The sequence below is a fragment of the Ochotona curzoniae genome, unplaced genomic scaffold (genome assembly GCF_017591425.1).
Source record: "Ochotona curzoniae isolate NIBS_2020 unplaced genomic scaffold, NIBS_Ocur_1.0 scaffold_2587, whole genome shotgun sequence".
In the NCBI taxonomy this organism is placed as follows: Eukaryota; Metazoa; Chordata; class Mammalia; order Lagomorpha; family Ochotonidae; genus Ochotona; species Ochotona curzoniae.
In genome coordinates this window covers 13,884,012-13,902,967 of record NW_024467096.1, presented here as the reverse complement: position 1 = coordinate 13,902,967, position 18,956 = coordinate 13,884,012, and the positions used below count along the sequence as shown (strand labels likewise).

Here is an 18,956-nt window from a genome sequence, read left to right as displayed (position 1 = left end):
TCCTCAATGGATCATGTGGGATGAGAAAAACTTATATCTGGAGCAGTTACCCTGTGTGGGCCTATTTTCTAGCATGGTAGTTCTCACAGCCTTACTTACCCCACAGCTTCTCCCCAGCCCTGGTTGGAGTGTCCTGCTGTCTTGACTTGGCTTTGGCTGTACCTGTTAAACTCCTATTCATCCTTCGGAGTCCAAGATGAACTTCACCTTTGCTGACTTCCTTTAGGGCCAACCTTAGTTCCGAGTGACTGTATGGTTTTTCCTTATTTGTTTATGGTCTTTGTCTTCCCTTAAAACATCAACAACAGGGCCTAGGTCGATATTGATCTTGTACTTGGGGCATGTTTGCAGCAGAACCTAACTAGACCCCACTGGTCCCCTGAACGTAGGGCATGTGTGTGTAAACAAATACAGGAGCACTTATACCGAAGCCTATGCAAGCATAGGCAGTTCTGCTTTAACTGAAATGTTAAGTCAGGGGCGTTCAGCAAAAGGAGAGGTAATGGGGCAAAGCCAGAGAGCTATGGCACTAGTGATGAGCTGACCTGTGAGCTAGGCACTGTGCTGGCAGTGTTATTGCCCACGACTCTCACAGCAGGTCACAAATTCTATGTCTGGACTGCCTTCTAGGGGAGGAGCTTGGTAGGACAAAGCTGAGTGCAGACCTGGAGCAGAAGTTGGGGCTTCAGGATGGTCCCATGGAGAAAAGGCCGGCCTATGCAGGAGAGAAGTATCAGCTGGCATGGGGGAGGTCCAAGGTGCACGGTCCTTCCTTGCTGTGGCCCTCTGGGGCGTGTTGCTGGTAGGAGTGGCTGTCTGATGCCAGGTCCCACGGGTGTAATCTAAGCATCCGTTTGGAGCCAGAACCTCAATCAATAAGTTGCTTCATTGCTTCATGTTACTGGTCCTGCTGTTTGTTTGATTCCTCCTTCCCCTCCTACTAAGGTTTCTGGGAAGTCACTGGGTTTAGGCCCTTAGCACTTTGGAGAGGGTCACATCTGGGTTTATATTCTAGTCTCAGGCACTATAACTGCTAAATGCATAGCACTGAGAAAAAAATGATAAGAATATTATGTTTATGGGGTCGTTAGACTCGGGGATGAAAATGACTCTCTGGAGAGATTTCCAGGTGCCAGGCATTTTGCTCAAGGGTTTATGATCGTTGTTGCCTTGACTTTCCTGAACACCCTGAAAGTATGAGAGGACTGCAAAACATTTGTGGGAGAGTTGAATTAAAATCCATGCTCAGCTGTTTCAAAATATATACGTTCTGTGAAGTGTTTGAAGACCCCTCATGGATGCTGTCTGCATTTTGAAATCACAGATGCATACCTGAAGTTCAGAGGGGCTAAGTAGCCTGAGGTCATACTACAAACATTGCAGAAAAAATAGGGTCATGTCACGGAACTATGCTTGTCACACCTGAATCACTATGCCAACACTCCAGTTTGCCTGATTCTGACTTTGTAGGGCTCTTGTAGGAGAACAGTTCCCAGGCTCTTTCTCAGATTATGACTCAGCCCGGCTGCAGTGGGGCATGGACAGCGGTGGACATAATAGGCACGCAGGATGATATTAGGGCTTGGCAAGTCTAGGAAACATTGTGTTGTGTTTTGCTGCCTGTAAGATGTGGCTTATACTTGGCATGTAATAAATATTACCGGTTAGTGCTATGGCATGAGTGGACTGAAAGGATATCTTACTGTGAAAAGACATGAAGCTTTTAAAAAGCTCGATTGTCCCAGGAGATCTTAAAGATAGAAGTCAAGTGGAACTAGGTTCCGGGTCTGCAGATCTTTGAGTATATTCTAAAACTCTGACCACAGAGCTCTCTGTAAATGGAACAAACTGCCTTGAAGAGTCTGTTACTTTTCATCAGACAGTTGGCATCATGGTGTATTAGGGGTGGTTGGGGCCTGAATTCTCCTAGGGCCTGGGGCTCAGTCTGTGCCTGCTCTATGCTAGCATGCTGCAGTGGCCATTCAGGAAAACAGGAGAACTTCAGATATTCCTAAAGAAGAGGGTGGGGCAGTTAAGTAAATGAAGGAAGGGACCCATCTCTGAGGGTGGGAGGTGCGTGAGAGAGGAAGGAGATGTTAAGAGAAAAGCTTGTAGTTGGGGCTGGCTCCATGAATCAATTGGCTAATCCTCTACCTCCAAGCACTAACATTTCATGTGAGCACTGGTTCATGTCTCAGATGTTCTATTTTCCATCCAGCTTCCTGCCTGTGTCCTGGGAAAGAAGTGGAGGATGGTCCAGGTGCTTGGGGGACCGGAAAGAAGCTCCTGGATTTGGTTGGACTCAGCTCTAGCCATTTTGGCCACTGGGGGAGTAAATCAGTGGATGAAGGGTCTTTGTCTCTTTTTCTCTCTGTAAATCTGACTTTCCATTACAAATAAGTAAATCTTTAAAAAAGGTAAATGTAGCCATTTAACTGAGCAAAGAGAGGTTCGTGTGTCAGACAACAGTCAGGGCAGAAGGGGTTCAGAGGGCACCGTGGCAGTGAGCTTTTACAGAAGAAAGATAAAGCAATGTATTTGACTGGCTGGAGTGGAAAGAGCCCAGGCAGAGGTTAGTTGGTGGTTTCTGATTGTAAAAGTCTCCAGTTCCGTGTGTTGTTTATGAGTAGGGTTTTGATTTGCTTCTGGAGGAGCCTCGTTATAGAAGCCACCTCTGGCTAATGGCTTCCTTCTTGCTCGTTTTAGCAGAGGGATGACTGAGGCTGATGTAAGCAGCTCCTTCAGGGCCATCACTACCTGCCCTCCTCCCAGGGGAGCCTGTTCTGAAGTCCCCTCTGCAGCCTTGGAGCCTCCAGACTCCTCACCATGCCTCCAGCGCACACATACACTTCATCTTCCTCAGGGACTGATGGTTGCCAGATGTCTTTCTGTCTCTCATTGGCAACCCAAGGGCAATAATTTAGAGAAGGAAGCCACTGGATACTGTCTCATCAGAGCCCAGACAAAACTCAGCTTCTGCCCCTGTCCATTGACTGCATCTAATCTCAACCTTGGTGATGAAATTCAGTCAAAGTGGTTTTCTCAAGATTCTTTCCCCCTTGGGTTTGGCATGCCTGCATTTATTTATTTATTTATTTATTTAAAATTGCATTTGTTTAAAGATAGAGAGACATTGAGATAGCGCTCGTCCACGTGCTGGTTCACTCCCCAAATGCCTGCAACAGGCGGCAGGAAACTTATGTTGAAAGCCAAGCCAGGACTCCAACTGAAGCATTCTTTTATAGGCTTGGGCATCCCAAGCTATGTCTTAATTGCTGCATCCAATACCTGCTGCTCAAAAGAAACTTTCTTACAGACCAGGAGCAGTCTGTAAGACACTGCTGAATGATGAAGGAAGTCCTCTGAAAAACCTGCCTTCTTCCCTCCCTGAGAGTCATCAGAGATATTTACCTGGGAATTAGAACCCATGTAATACCTGCCACTTTGAACGTTGATGATTGTGGGGTGCTTCTTGTATCTCTTTCATTTTTCCTCTACATGGATTATGATAGTAGCCATGCTGTGATCCAGGCCCTGCTATTCCTATTTTACAAATGGGTTGCCTGAGATTTGGAGAATTCAACTAAGTTGCCCAGTTAACAGAACCAGTAAACAGTGGAGTTGGACTATTAACCCAGGTCTGTGTGACTCCCCAGTTGGGAACTATTATACTTGTGTCATATTGCTTTATTGGCCTAATGGGAAGTCTGTTTTTTGGTTTTTTTTTTGTTTGTTTGTTTGGTGAGGAAAAAAACTTTTCTGACCACCCTAGCTGATGAGAGCAAAGCTATCTACAGATAATATCGAAGGGATGACATTCACATTTAGTCATACTTAATCTTTTGAAATGGGAATAATCAGGGCCTTCCCCTAGTCAGCTCTTGGTGATTGCAGAAGAGATTGATTGCTGATTGCTTAGGACTCTCACTGACGTGTCATGGTAAAATGGTGACAAGCTGTGGGCAAAGGAGCTGTGGTTTAGAGGCAAAGAGGTTGTGGTCCAGGAAACTGACTGCTACTGCTGAGAAGTAGTGAGGGCTGTGCAGGTGAAGTGGGAGGAAGATGGTATAAGCTGTGTGTCATTTAATAAGCTTGAAAAGGCAGGTTTCCTGAGTCCTTCCATTCCTGTGTGCTCTGCATCTTCTAGAGCACAGAGTTCATGTGTTAGAAAAGCAAAAATCCTGCAAGAGAGGCAGAAGAACTCAATGGCTTTCCCAGGCCACAAGCAGGAAGCTGAATGGCTACTGGATGTGAAGTGGAGCTGCTGGGATTAGAACCAGCACCCATATGGGATCCCAGGGCGTTCAAGGTGAGGATTTTAGCCGCTAGGCCATGCTGCCAGGCCCCAGTATCTTTTAAGATACTAAATGACATACTCCTTTGTTTCATGCAGTTATTTGAGTCTCCTTCAGCTAGAATGGAAAGCTCTAGGAGCAGTCTCTGTTTTATTCACTGTTACATCCTAGGCACTAAAAATTGTGCTGAACACAGAAAAAATAATACATTTTTAAATGAAAAAATGTACAATTTAGTTTCCAAATAGTCTCCAGCTTAAATCTTTTTTTTTTTTAAAGATGTGATCTCTGCAGTTGGGGTATAGGGGTGCCAGAAGGAACTGACTATGAGAATGGGAGGACCCATGTACAAGGTGCACCAGGTCTCCCAGTAAGGTAGAAATCCCAGGGCTGGTGGAGAACAGGTGGCTGGAGCAGGGGCAGATGGGTGTCGGGGCAGGAAGTGTCAAGAGCACCTGGAGGGTAAGTGGAGGAGTTTGACCAGACTCTGAGAAACCATGACTGAAGAATGGGTAGGAGGCAAGTCTGCATTTTCCAATTAGAAAGACCACTTCTGTGGAGTGCTGTGGCCTGACTTCAGTTATTTCAAGAACAAGCTGAGTGGAGGAAGTGTAAACAAGTCAAGGCACCCTGCCCCAAGGAAAGCAAGATGAAGTTGCTGCTTGAGGAAGTGGATTGTTTCAGGGAATTTTTTTTCTTTTATGAGCTGTTGGGTAAGTGGGGTTGGGGAAGTAGCACAGTAAACTAACAGCATCCAGCCTGGCTTATGCAACATTCAAATGATAGCTGACCTGTGTCTTAGGCAGTTGCCACTGTCTAAACTCGTATCACGGTGTTTGGCACATAGTAAACGCATAGTAAGCTTTTGTTGAGACAAAAATGAATAGTGTAGAATAGTGTAGTGCCAGATTCCTAGAGTGTCTGATATAGGGGAATGGCATATGATCAACCAATTGTTGGGGTCCTTCTCTCCTGAGTGACACACTGTATGTATAAATCATAGGGTCCTTGTTACTGCACTGTGGTTGTGATTTTAGGAAATTCATCTTGACCCATGTGATTAGAATGAGGAACTCACTCATGGTGCTTCACAGTTCCGTAGAGGTGGAAGGCAGAGGAGCAAGAGAGTTGGCTGAACATGGCAAAGGCCACTGAACTCAAAGCCAGAGCATGGTGCCAAATCAGTTCCATTGAGCCCCCTCTCTGGGAGCTGGACAATGACCCAAGATAGTCTCCTTTGGGATTTTAGAAAAAGAATAGTGTCAGGAAAGGTTGGTGGCGGGGAAGCAGCTGAGACTTGCAAAAATATTTAGTCCCAAAGTTTATTTTTTAATTTTCTTTTGTAAATAAGTGGTATGAAAATAATGTAGGCTTAGGTATTCAATGGTGGCAAACAACATAATGTTCACACCTGTCCCAGGAAAAAGTGGAACTATTCGACTCCTGCTTTCCTCCAACCTTTGTTAAAAGGATACAGATTGGTAAACTGGACAGGAAACAGTGACAGAAAAGATATAAAACCATTCAGCTGGGCCCGGCGCGGTGGCGAAAGTGGTTAAGGTCCTCACCTTGCACGCCCGGGATCCCATATGGGCGCCAGTTCTAATCCCGACAGCCCCGCTTCCCTTCCAGCTCCCTGCCTGTGGCCCGGGAAAGCAGTTGAGGATGGCCCAAAGCTTTGGGACCCTGCACCCGCGCTTTGGGACCCTGCGCCCATGTGGGAGACCCAGAAGAGGCTCCTGGCTTCGGATTGGCATAGTATTGGCCGTTGCGCTCACTTGGGGAGTGAATCATCAGACAGAAGATCTTCCTCTCTGTCTCTCCTCTCTGTATATCCGCCTTTCCAAAAAAAAAAAAAAAAAAAACCCCAAAAAAACCCATTCAGCTTATAAAATATTATATGCTTTGGAACTGAGCCTGGCACACATGTTCCTTGTAGCTACCCTATTGGGCAAAGAGCATTAGGTTAGTGTTCTAAGTAGGTCATGACCAACAATGGGTAAAGGACTAGAACAAGTATTTGGGAGAGAAAATAAGACCAATGCCAAAGAGGAGTGAGTCCAAGAAATGTGGATTTGAAGAGAGCCAGATTCCCTGGTGCCCAACACAGAGTTTCATTCTTTGGAGAATCTTGAGAAATGGATATATATTGAAGGGAGTGTTGGTTTGAATAGGCCCTAAGAAAACTTGGAAATGTTTTTCATTGAGGTTCTGTTGAAGTCCTCAAGGTCTTATTAGAGAAGGAGAGAAACATAGTGGGAGAAGAGTAGAATTTAAATGTTCAAAAGGGTTAATTACAAACTGACACCACCAGGCAATAACTGAGATGACCAAAGTAAAATGCATAGCACATAGTGATAATTATGATTCTTACTGGAAATGTTAATTATCATTTGATAAACATATGCCTGCAGATTCTCTGCACCCTGGTACATGAGACAGAATTATGTCCAGATTATTTTAATTTGAGGTTGGTGTTGGGAAAATCTGTGGTTTTCTCTATCCAGAATGTCCTGTTCTGTGAGGTAATATCTTCCTGGTTGGTGGTCATGCCCGGCATCTGAACCTCCATTTTAGCTGCTCCCTGTGGTATCTGGACCATGAAATTTGCATTTGGCCCCATAACCTGTATTTGAAAGACCATCTCAAATAACCCTTCAAGGTCCAGACATTTTTGTGTAAAAGAGAAATAGGGAGAAACTGCTAAGTAGGCGACCTGTGATACAAATTCACTTAGAACTCTTCTGTTAGACCACGGACATCTTTAGAAACTCAGTAACTGAGGGTTTATATTCTCCTAGACAAGACAGAAAATGTAGACTGCCTGGCAGTTGAAAGTACTTCTTTAGCTGTCATTAAAGGCTGCTGATTTGTATTGTTCGTGGGGAGAGTTCCTTTCATCAACTCTAACCTGTGATTTGGCTGAATACATGAAGGAATGCTGATCCTGTTGCTGAATAATGTAAATCCAGGAGAGCTAGCAAATACTGCCAGAATTGAGATTTTTTCTATAAGCTTGGTAGGATGTAAGAAACATCCAGGGAAATGCACCAAGAGTAAAAGGTTGACCTGAGGCTCTAAATGCCAAGGGCAGAGTAAGACAGTGGGGAGGTGGACTGGTGGCAAATGGCTATGAGTTTGACTTCAGTGGATTGCTCAACTTAGAGTCCTTAGGATGAAACTACTGAAAGTTTACTGCAAGGAAATGTGGGCATCCTCCTGTTCCATACCAGACGAGTTGTGCCTGGGAGACATGCTTTGGTTGAGGGAATGATGTGGACACATAGGAAATGGCCCTGAGAAGGTACACAGGAAACTTAGGGGGCTCACAAATAAGACTATTTCAGAGGTAGCTTGAAAAAGAGAAATTTTAGAGTGGATACCATAGTCCTAAAGGATTGTTTTATGGAAAGAAGAACAAGAATTTGTTCTACTCTAGGGAAAAGAATTGGAACCAGCAGGTAGAAGCTGAGGGGAGTATGCAGGAGCACAAAATGTGCCGTATTTAATATTTGGTTCTCTGCAGATGGGCTGCCTTGGAAGAAGAGATTACCATTATGAGGCGACTTCAGAAAGTTCAGGGGGAAATGAAATAAAAAGATAAGGCCTGTTTGGCTGCAACAAACTTTGGATTCGATAACCAGATTTTCACAACATGCCATGTCCTTGAACTTTTGGAAGAGCTCTCGTGTTACAGCTGTGCAGGTAGGCACTGACTGGCCATTTCACTGTTCCTGTTAAAGAGAATTAGCTTGTCAGGTGGAAGGCTGACCTGAGTCCTTCTTCTTCTTCTCCTTCTCCTCCTCCCTCCTCCTCCCTTCTTCTCCCTCCTTCTTCCTTCTCCTTCTTCTTCTCCTTCTTCCTCTTCTTTTCCTTCTGATTTTTAAAAAAGATTTGTTTATTTTTTATGGCAAGGGCAGATCATGGAGAGAAGGAGAGACAGAGACAGAAAGTGTGTCAATGATGGTGGTGCTTGTGATGGTTACTGATACCATATATAACAACTGTATTCAACCTACCACGCATAGCTTCCTGACAGGAAGGATTTTATGGTTAGGGGGTATCAGCATTGATGTAGCATTTACTGGTGTTCCCTACCTTCTTCACCAGTTACTCTCTCAAACCACTGCAATTATTTTCACTCCAGGATTTCCCTTTTTCGGATTTCCTCTACAAATTTTTCAGAAAATAGCACAAACCAGTTCCTGGCTTCTCTGAAAGCCACTGACTCAGATATTCTTTTTGGTTATCATGGTTGCCTATCTCCCTACTCCCTCCTTCCTGCTTCACAGTCACCTGCATGAACCCCACTGCCAGGCTTCTACCCCTTGTGCTTGGTGGTTACTGATTGGTTGTTACTGCCTCCTATTCCTTTCCACTGCTGTTCTGAGTGTACCACACCAGAGGGGCAGATAACACCTGGCTAGTTGCCTCTGCTGCACTTGAAATGGTTTGGTTTTTCAGTCATGTTATGGTCATCTGCTCTTGGCTGCAGTGTGACTTTCCCAGTAGACATCTCATTCATGCTTCATGTATCAGGGCATTCAAAAATCATTTCTTGAGGTCCAGTCTGCATCTGAAAGCATGTTGAGTGCCTGGGCTTCAGAGATGAGTAAGATGCACCTATGGCTAAGACAGCACCCCTATTATATCCTCATGGAAGAGGCAGTGCAGAGAGTAGGAGAGAAACTCCATGTCAGAGGCTGCAAAGGTGCCAGGGAACACAGGGGAAAGCTCAGATCCACCCTGGGGGCTAGGGAGTTTTGACTCCTGATCTTGAACCACTTCATTTCTAGCATGCTGTGTACACCAGACACATTGCTTCTCCCCACACACAGTCAAGGGGCACACGGGACACTGGATGACCAGCTACTGGTCTTTTGGTACCCTCTGCTCTTCTGAGGGATCATCTTGTCTTGCATTCCCTGGGCTCATCTGTGAAGCTGTGTGTTCTTGAGAAGCATGCTCACTCCCCTGATGGCCTTGTTCCATCATGCAGGCATTGAGCTGCCCACACTAGTGCCTCCACCATGAGCCCTACTTGCCTTACCCCTTTGCTCCGGCAACCCCACTGCTGCTGATGAGGTGAATGTTGAGCTTTTGTGCAGAAGAGAATTCCACTGACTCATAGGACTGACTCTACTCACCTTTCTTTAATAAAAGCCCAGATCCTGTTCCCTGGCCCCCCTCCTCCATTCTTAAGGCTTCAGGGTCACCCCTCATAATCTTTCAGCTTATCTACAGGTCCAGCTGATATTAGAAAGGGCTTTTGGATGCTATTTTACCCTCTCCCCGCCTCCTTATCTCCTGCTGTATTCCTATATGATCAAATCAGTTCTAAGGATGGGATTTTAGTTCTTCAAACTGAGCCCTCTATTCTCTTTGGGCACCCTGGGATAGTTTCAGTATCCAGCCAGAAGTATCTTGCAAAATCCTAAATTTATAGGACTGGCACTGTGGTATAACACGTTATGCCTCCTGCGAACTGGCACCCTTTATGTGCGCTGATTTCAGTCCCTGATGCTCCACTTGTGATCCAGCTGCTTGGTAACATGCAAAGGAAAGCAGTGGAGAATAACACAAGCGCTTGGGTCCCTGTACCCACATCAGGACCCAAAATGAAGCTCCTGGTTCCAGGCTTTGGTCTGGCCCAACCCTGGCTGTTATGCCATTTGGTGAGTGAACAGGTAGATCTCTCTCCTCACCTTCTCTCTGCATCATCTTTCACCTAACCCTTAACTATTTCAAATAAATAGTAAGTCTTCAAAAACATATAACTTATAACATATAACTTTACAATATGAGCTCATGTCCCTGCATGAGCTAGAACATCAACACTTTTTTTGGAAATACAAAAGTAGTTTAGACATAGTCCTTGTCCTCTGACACTCCCAGCCATTGCAGGTCAGTTAGTCCCCTACTGCTGGCCAGCACCTGTAAGGTGAACCCTTTACTAACCCACCCAATACTTTGAGAGATTCTTTTTTGGATAATACATTATAACTCATTCCATCCCTAACACTCTCTTCCCCTGACATCTGAGCAACCTGCCAGCTGGCCTCAGTTGACCTGGGGTGAGAACTCCCTTTGCAGGCCCTGGAGGAACACATAATGAGGAATCCAACTCTAGCCCAAGGTTAATCTCCCTGTTGTTACACGGTTGGGCAGTTATTTTCATGAACAAGGAGTCTTGCTAGTTATTATATGGCCACGTGGATCCAATCAACTTGATATAAATTATCTAGTACTTTTGTCTATTTTGCTTATGGGCAATCTGCCTTTTTGTTTTTGTTCAAAGCAGAAAAGTCATTGTCTTTTCTGCTGTCTCCAGCATGGCTAATTGGGTCAGGTGGCCAGGGTGGCTGGAAGTGAACTGCACACAGTACTGCTGCAGGCTCGCCAAAGTCACCACTGGGCTTATAGAGCAAGGTTTGCCTCTGCTTGTGACACCATTGGAAAGGGTTTTGCTTTTTTTTTTTTTTTTTAGTGTGAAGTTTTAGAAAATACAGGAGTATACTTAAACAGCTGTGCCTCAGAGGTCTCTAGTCCAGCCAGGCTAGCAGCATGGCGGGAGAGAAAATGATAGGCTGTGGAATTGGATATGGATTCTGGTTCTGCCACTTTCTAGCTGTGTGGCCTCCAGGAAAGCACTCCATAACTTTGAGCTTCAGCCTGTCCCCTGTGAGATCATCAGCCTGCAGAGTTCTTCAGATTTCAAGTGCTAAAAGCATCTGGCACTGCACTTGTTGAGATGTGTGCAGTAGTGATGGGAAGGAAGGTCTGAATCATAGCCATTGGCTATCAACTCCTGCTCTCGGTGCCACTGCATATGGTAGATATGCTTATGTTCCTCACCACAGGGTCCTTGTGATCTGAACCACTCTGTATCCTCCCCGTCTTCCCCTGTCTTTTCATCTGTGTATCTTCAGCACTAATACTAGAGGCTGGTATAGCTTCCCCCTGGAGATATAAAACAGGAGCATCTGCAGCACCATGACAATTTGACTCTACTGAAAAAGGAGAGGAGGGAGGAAGAAAGAGAGAGAGTAATTGAAGCAATGTCCGCAGGTGTGTTCAGTTGGTTTAAGTACACCCTGCCCATATGCAGGTGGAGAACAGAGCTAGGGGTTCCTTTCACCTGTGGAAGGTGAGCATCTTTTTACACTGCTTATTACAGTGTTGTACTAAAGTGAAGATGATTGCCTCCGTTGGCATCTAAAAGAAAGCCAGGGAACTTCTGCAAGGTTGGAGACTATCCCAGCTGTGCTGGATGTACAGAACAAACTTCTGTAAGGATGTGTACAGGTGTGCAAACAGAGTATAGAGTCTGTGTTTTATGGTTGATTTAAAGTAGGGGAACTTTTTGTTTAACTTACATATGCAGACTGTGAACTATCCATATAAAATAATATATTATTTTAAGTAAGTTCCAATTCAGTTATGTATGTTTTTATTTTACTTGTAAATATTTCATATATGGGAATAATTTAAGTATTTTCTTCAAAAAATAGTCTCATTAAAACTCTACTTAGAGTCTAGTGTGATGGCTTAGTGGCTAAATCCTCATCTTGCACCTGTCAGGATCCCATATCGGTGCCGGTTTGTGTCCCAGCTGCTTCACTTCCCATCCAGCTCCCTGCTTCTGGCCTGGGAAAGCAGTAGAGGATGGCCCAAAGCCTTGGGACCCTGCACCCACATGGGAGACAGGAAGAAGCTCCTGGATCCTGGCTTCTGATCGGCTCAACTTTGGCTGTTGTAGTCACTTGGAGAGTGAACCAGCATGTGGATCTTTCTCTCTGTAAATCTGCCTTTACAATTGAAAAAAAATTCATCTTAAAAACAAACAAAAAACCCACAAAACTCTACATCTACATAGTTCATGTTATCACCCTATTTTATGAGTTGTTAATAACAGTTAGAAATTACTTCATGTTCATCTAACTCTTACACTTCATAATCATAATGATTTGTAATATTTGTTAAAAATAAACATCAAAGATGATATAAAAAATTTTCAGTTCATATGTTTGAAATGGCTTAGTGACTTAATTTACATAAAATCATCAGATATTGAGTCAATAATCAAATTTTCCCAACTGCCATTTGCATGGATGCTAGTGGGTATATATATTGTGGGCATATATATATATATATATGCCCACAATATATATATAATGTGGGTGTTTATATATGTATGCATATTGTGTTTATGCATATGCATATATATTTTTGGAAATTGTTTATTTATTTATAATTTATTCAAATTAGAATCCAGTTAGTCTCTCTGCATTGCAATATACAAATATGACTTTAAAAAATGAATTTATTAATTTGAAAGGTAAACTTACAGGGGAAAAGGGAGAGACTGAGTGACAGTCCATCTACTGGTTCACTTCTCATATGGCTGGGACAGGCTGAAGCCAGGAGCTTCTTCTTGGTCTTTTACATGGGTAGCAGGGGCACAAACACTTGAACCAGGGAGCGAGATCAGAAGTGGAGCAGTCAAGGCATGACCTAGTGCCCACATTGATGGATGTATTGTAGGCATATCTTCACTTGCTGTGCCACAACACTAGTTTAAGACTTTTAAGATTCTTTTTTTTTTAAAAGATTTATTTTTATTATTGTTTTCATTGGAAAGGCGGATATACAGAGAGGAGAGACAGAGAGGAAGATCTTCCGTCCAATGATTCACTCCCCAAGTGAGCGCAACGGCCCGATGCTATGCCGATCCGAAGCCAGGAGCCTCTTCCGGGTCTCCCACACGGGTGCAGGTTCCCAAAGCTTTGGGCCGTCCTCGACTGCCTTTCCAGGCCACAGGCAGGGAGCTGGAAGGGAAGCAGGGCTGCCGGGATTAGAACCGGCGCCCAAGTGGGATCCCGGGCGTGCAAGGTGAAGACCTTAACCACTTGCGCCACTGCGCCGGGCCCAAGACTTTTAAGATTCTTATAATAATTTTCATTGTGAGTTTCTATAGGGAGAGAGAATTTCCACTCCTGGGAGGTGGAAATACATAGCAGGTAAGACATTGCTTGGGATGCCTGTGTCTTCTATCTGGGTTGAAGGAATCTAGTCAAAACACAAGTCTGCTGTTGAGTTTCCAACTTCCTCTCTGTCCATGAAGCTTTGAACTTTTGCATTTGCTGGGCGGTTCCTTCCTACAAACCCTGGTATTCTTAATAAGCGTTTGCAGCTTAGTGTAATTAGAAGCTACCTGGCTCTCATTTTGGAATTGAGAAGAAACGTGTTAAAACACAGTTTTGTACTTTCCATGTTTCTTGGCCCTGGGAAGAAGTAGGTAGAGTGTAGGTGGTGAAGAGGAATTTCCTGGCTAAAAGTAGGAACAGGATGTTTGGAGGCAGGGACTCCTGCATTCACCAGCCTTTCTGTGCAACTAGTTGAGTGCATGTGGTTGTCACAGGTAGTACTTAAGCTTCTATGAGCTAGCTGCACTCATCCTTGCGTAGATACTGGGGAGAATTTGAATAAGCAAAGGTGGTAGAAAGGCAATAGTGTTCTGTGCGCAGGAAGATCTATCAACAATACATTGACTGCTTCATGCTTATTGACACCTTTCCGCCCTCCTATTTTGCAGACATCTGCCCTCCAGAGTCCTTTCTGGGACCCAGGGCTTTCTTATCTTGTACCTCTCACTCTTCTGCTTGGTTCTAGCATGCTTGATTACTCTATCACAAGCATGGCCTGTGTGGTATTGTCAACTCATTTGCAAAGATATCTCCACTTGGAGATCCTCATGCCTCTTCACTTCGTATACTTTTGAGAGTTGGAGGGGTCTGTGGCAACACTGGGCTTGGGCTGTGCTGGGGACAAGGCTGGTTGTTCTTGGGACATTTGTTTTTTTTGAGACAGAGAAAATCATTAACACTGCAAGATGGAAGACACAATATTAGGGGACACAGGCAGGGCTGCCCATCTTCCTCACTATGTGAAATGCAACCTCTGACCCTGACTTCTGTCCTTGGCAGTTTTCCCAGCACTGTCACTTGTGTTCTCTCCTGTGTTGAATGGGGTGTCATTACCCTCTGTTTGGTAAATGACTACACTGTGCTGCAGGAAGTGAAATGTCTGTTCAGAGTTGCCTAGTTGGTCCTGGTGGATCCATAGCAGGAGTTGAGTTGGACTGGAGCTGGGCTTTCTAAGTCCATTTTGCTTTCTACTGCTCTTTATCTGTCCCAGGATGGAAGAACTTGAGATGGTGCTGATGATGTGGAATTATCATTGTGCCCAAGGAAGAGGGAGGCAGAAGCAGAGAAAGAAAGAACACTGAGCAATTACTGTGACCTAAACTAGAGCAGTGCAACAGAAATAGAAAGCAAACCACATATAGACTGTATCTATTCTTTTCAGTCCTGGCCAAAAAAAGAGACAAATGATGACACTAATCCTAATAATACTACACTTTACTTGACACAGTATATACGAAATGTCATTTTATCCTATAGTTAATATAGAAATTGTTGATCAGACTTCTAAACATTTTTGATAGACAAAAGAGCAAGCATTCTTATCTGCTTGTTCACACTCTCAAATTTCTTAGGGAAAGCCAAAACTAAGCTAGGCTGAAGCTGGGAGTTTGGAACACATTCCAGGTTTCCCAAGTGCATGACAGAAACCCAAGTACCATTGGCTGCTCCCAGGGTGCATATTAACAGGAAGCTGGAACTGGGAGCAGTAAGTGGGAATCAAACCCAGGTACCCTGAGAAGGGACACAGGTATTGTAACTGCTAAGCCCAACACCCACTTCTAATCAGACATTTTGTATTCCATGTCCATATGAGATCTTGACATTCTGGTGTGTCTCTTTATGCAGCATATTTCAATTCATATTAGCCACATGTGGCTCTTGGCTCTTACCCTGGGCAGCACAGTCATGAGCATTTTGTATTTTACCATCAAGTATTTTGTAGATCACATGAAGAATTCATTCTAATACCATCTAATAGCTAAGGACGTGAAGTCAGAGCAACTAGGTACCCTGCCTGGAAGACCACAGAACTGAAGTCTGCCTTGGGACTGTACTTCTTCTTTCTAAGACTGCCAGCATGTGGAAGGAGCCATTGGATCTGGGCCTGAAAGGATGGTGAACGAGCAGTGGGCAGGAGTGATGGCCTCGATGTTGGGAAATTCCCTGTAGAAGAAGCTGCTGCTGGCCTAGCTGCTGTTGTGGGCAGTGGGCAAGGGGGCTCAATGTGAAGCAGAGCAGCTGATTTCTGCCCTAATGGTTGAAGAGGCCCTCGAAAAGGGAGATGGCAGGTCATGGGAAAACCAAGGAGCCATTGTCATCAAAGATGCAGGTCAAGGTTAGAGTACCCCTTTCATGACCTGTGAGCTTTCCTAGGAAGAGGGGACTTGAGCACTGCTCTCCTTCTAGAAAGAATGTTGCAGATTGTAAGTTTTCGTGAGAGCTCAGCTGTGCCTGTTCTGCTGGATGAGTGGGTTTATTCTCCTCTCTGTCCATGCATCAGATAGTGTGGCATGGGCCCTGTGTTATGCTTTTTAAGGACGACTATTCTCCTCTAATAGAGAAGCAGTGCATTCCAGAGTCATGTGCCTCCTTTGTGGACAACTGGCTTGGTTCAAAGTTTCTCTTGTTTTATTCTTGTTGTATTACAATAGCAGTAAACATACATTTTAAAAATTCTGACATCCTGACCCATTACTGTAAACTTTACTTTATTCCCCTTTCATCATTGTCTATTACAAAATGTCTTATTATTATTATTATTGTTTCAAATAAAATAAAGGCAAGCTATAGATTTAAAATATGTCATCACAAAAACTAAAAAAAAATAGAGAAAGAGGGAAGGTTGGTGGGAAAAAGGGAGGGAGGGAGAAAAAGGGAGGGAGGAAGAGGTGGAGGAAGGGCATATCAATATATTCTTAGAATTTTATTTGAACTATATTGAATCTGTTAAAAACAAATTTTTTGCGCAAAAAAGCATATTGGGGAGGAGGAGATTGAGAGAGAGAAAGAGAATTTTTCTTCTGTTGGTTCACACCCCAGAAGGCTGCAAAGCAAAAATTAGGCCAGGCCAAAACTAGCAGCCAGGAAATTGATCTGAGTCTCCCAGGTGGATGCAGGGATGCAAGCACTTAGCATCTTCTGTTGCCTTCCCAGGCATATTAGGAGGGAGCCGAATCTGAAGCAGAGCAGCTGGAACTTGAACTGGTGCCCTGATAGGGGCATCACAGGTGGTAGTTTAACACTGTGCCATGATGTCAGCCTCTATAATTATAACTTAGTGTTAATAAAATGTTGATTTTATTTTTCCCTTGTCATAAATATTTCTAACTATGTTTAGACTGCATATAGTATGTCGGGGATGTCACAGGGGATCATGTATCATAATTCACTTGTTCCAATGGCTAGGAAATTTAGATTATTTAAAGTTTCTCAACATTGCTGCTACATCTTACTAACCAAAGGCTTATGTTTCTGTTCTAGTTTTCAACTACATTTTCATAACACATACCCCAGCTTTGCATTTCTCAGCTAGAACACAATTAGCATTTTAAAAAGTATTGATCATTTTTGGGCACTGATTCATTTTTGCCAGCCAGAAGTTACACCTCAGTGCCCAGTTTCATGCCTAACACTGGGCATGAAAATTCGTTAAATGTCTTACTAAATTTAACTGGGGCAAAAATGTGCCAAACACTGGGGTGTACTTCCCCACCTAGTTCTCAGAACACTACTATGTCATGGACCAGAATGGCATGTGTGGCGCTACAGTTGGGAGAGGACTGATGTTCTAGAAGAAGGCAGATTGAACAGTGTTTCTTTATGGTCTCATGGTGAAGGTCAAACACAAGACTCACAAAATTCAGGCTGCCCATGGTACTTCTGTCACCTCTAATTCCCTCAGTGGCCTAGACACAGCTCAGTACTCCATTCTCAATCACACAGCCAGAGGGAAGGGGTCTTTTGCCTATTTCCTTTCAAGCTCCTGATTTTATATCAATCTGTCACAGTCTTTGGAGTCAGAGATATTTGCCTTTGGACAAGTTATTTAATCTATCTTTGTCTTATTTCTTAATCCAAAGTAGAAATGATAGTGTCTTCCATGTAGATGTCAGGAATAAATCTGCTCTATTTAAAAAATACGAAGAAGAGTGCTGGGTGCAGAATTAGTAATCAGTAAATGTACTTGTGGGTGTGAACCTCATTTTCAACATTTACAAGGATAGTACCTCCAGCAACTTACTGGCAGGAACTGGCTGCCAGGAAATCAATCTGGGTCACCCACATGGGTGATAATGATCCAAGCACTTGAACCAGCAGCTGCTACCTTGCAGGGTGCACTTTAGCAAGGGAGATACAATTGAGAATGGAGCTGGGACTCCATCCCAAGTATTTTGATGTGGGTTATGGTATCTCATCTGATGTCTTGACTGCTGGTCCAAATCCCTGCCCCATGGGAATAATCCTTGGTATGGTAAGTGTTTTGCTATTCACCTGTGAGCTTTGGGTTCTTCAAACTTATCAAAATTCATCTGGGATACATAATCTAACCTAACATAGTACTCCTCACTAGGCACCTAGTGTATACTGGACATTATCAGAAGTTTTACAAATATTACTTTAAGCACTCATACTTTCAGGACTGATGTTCTGAAAAGTGTGGCTAGTTGGTGAAGCCAGAGGCATGATTTGGTGATAGAAGGAAAATTTGACAGAAGCCAAGAAATCTGGATTCCATCCCAACTGTGTCACAAGCTGGTGGTGAGGCCTTGTCCTTCTTTGTTGACATCTGTCTTCTCATCTGTGAAAGGGGAGAGTGAGACCATATTCTCGGAGTATTTCCTGTTACTCCCCACCTCCAATATGTTGGCTCCTACCTGACATGTTTACACCCATGCCCACGTTGCTGCTGGGAAGACAGGTTAGAATCAGTCTTCACTTCCAGTGAGTCTCTGGTCTCCCAACACAAAGACCTTTCTCGTCTTCTAACATGCTTCCTACCATGTCAGTGAGACTGAAGACTATTGCCCTTCTGTATGAGGTCCTAAGATATCTTGATGTTGCATGTATTCACACTGGAGTGGCTGTTTCCAGGCCCAAATGTTCAGTTGATCCCAACCTAAAATTTGAAATCCAGTTTCAAGGCCACTTTCAGGTAATTTATACTTGGAATGTAGGAAAGTTGTGCTTATTCATGTTCCTTCTTTTATTACTGGTGCCACTTGTGTCCTGTGAAGCTCTGATGTGGGTCAAGTTTATAAAGATAGTCTCCTGTCTTCTGAAGATTTCTAGTTTGGATTTTCACATGTAGGTCTGGGACTCAGATGAATTTTATGGGTAGAGTGATGGACTTAGAGTTCAAGACTTTTTATTTTAATGTATGGTTATTCATTTACTTCAGACTCATTTATTAATAAGACTATCTTTTCCCTACTGAACTGCACCAGCATCACTGTAAAACATTGACTGTGTATAGGGGTACCTGTTTCTGGATTCTTTTTATTGATAACATTTACCTTGATAACTATGTTTTTGTAATAAATCCAGTGAAGTTGAGTCTTTTAATTTTATTCTCTCTTGAGATTGCTCTTGCTATTTTAGATCCTTGGTATTTCCTTACAAATTTTAGAACTAGCTAATGCTTTCTGGGGTTATGATAGAGAATGGGTTAAAGGTA

The 18,956-nt window shown here is 43.7% G+C and overlaps 1 protein-coding gene across 4 annotated transcripts in view; it reads left to right on the top strand.

Annotated features, from left to right (window-relative positions):
- ST6GAL1 (ST6 beta-galactoside alpha-2,6-sialyltransferase 1) overlaps nt 1-18,956 on the top strand; it is a 115,714-nt gene that overhangs the window by 43,997 nt on the left and 52,761 nt on the right. The window contains exon 3 of one of the 4 annotated variants that reach the window (XM_041003090.1): nt 7,822-8,000. The exons of the other annotated variants lie outside the window; for them this stretch is intronic. The gene's annotated coding sequence lies outside the window, so the exon portion shown is untranslated. The remainder of the gene's footprint in view (nt 1-7,821; nt 8,001-18,956) is intronic. 4 annotated transcript variants of the gene reach the window in all.